The 383-nt window shown below is 54.8% G+C and overlaps 1 protein-coding gene across 1 annotated transcript in view; it reads right to left on the bottom strand.

Moving 5' to 3' along the window:
* BAHCC1 (BAH domain and coiled-coil containing 1) overlaps positions 1 to 383 on the bottom strand; it is a 3575-nt gene that overhangs the window by 2637 nt on the left and 555 nt on the right. The gene's annotated exons all lie outside the window — the stretch shown is intronic.

Genomic DNA, 383 nt, shown 5'->3' with positions numbered 1-383 from the left:
ATCCTCTCCAGGGCCTGTGGCGGGCGGGCGCCCACCCTGCCACTTTCCCTGCATTCACTAATGTTTTGTGACATGAAGCCCGGAGATTAATTTTTTGCCTCTGTCTTAATTGAAGGAACCATTTAGTGCCGATTTAACTATTATTACCAAATCATCAGGATTGATGCCGCGCGCGCACGCGTGCGCCAATCGCGTTCGGAGGAGCTGGAGGATTTATGCAAATGGGCCTGCCGGGAGCGGCAATTTGTAGCCGAGAAGGACAATTATGCCGGCCGGGAGTGCGCGTTGGGCGGGTAATGGATAATAACATCGCGGCGGCCGTGAGCAGCGCCGCAGCGTGACCAACGGCTTTATAAGCCGATAAAGAGGCTTTACAAGGCCGC

This window comes from Myotis davidii, unplaced genomic scaffold, assembly GCF_000327345.1.
Source record: "Myotis davidii unplaced genomic scaffold, ASM32734v1 scaffold211, whole genome shotgun sequence".
In the NCBI taxonomy this organism is placed as follows: Eukaryota; Metazoa; Chordata; class Mammalia; order Chiroptera; family Vespertilionidae; genus Myotis; species Myotis davidii.
Note: the sequence above shows the minus strand (reverse complement) of the source record. Positions and strands in the feature narration are given on the sequence as shown.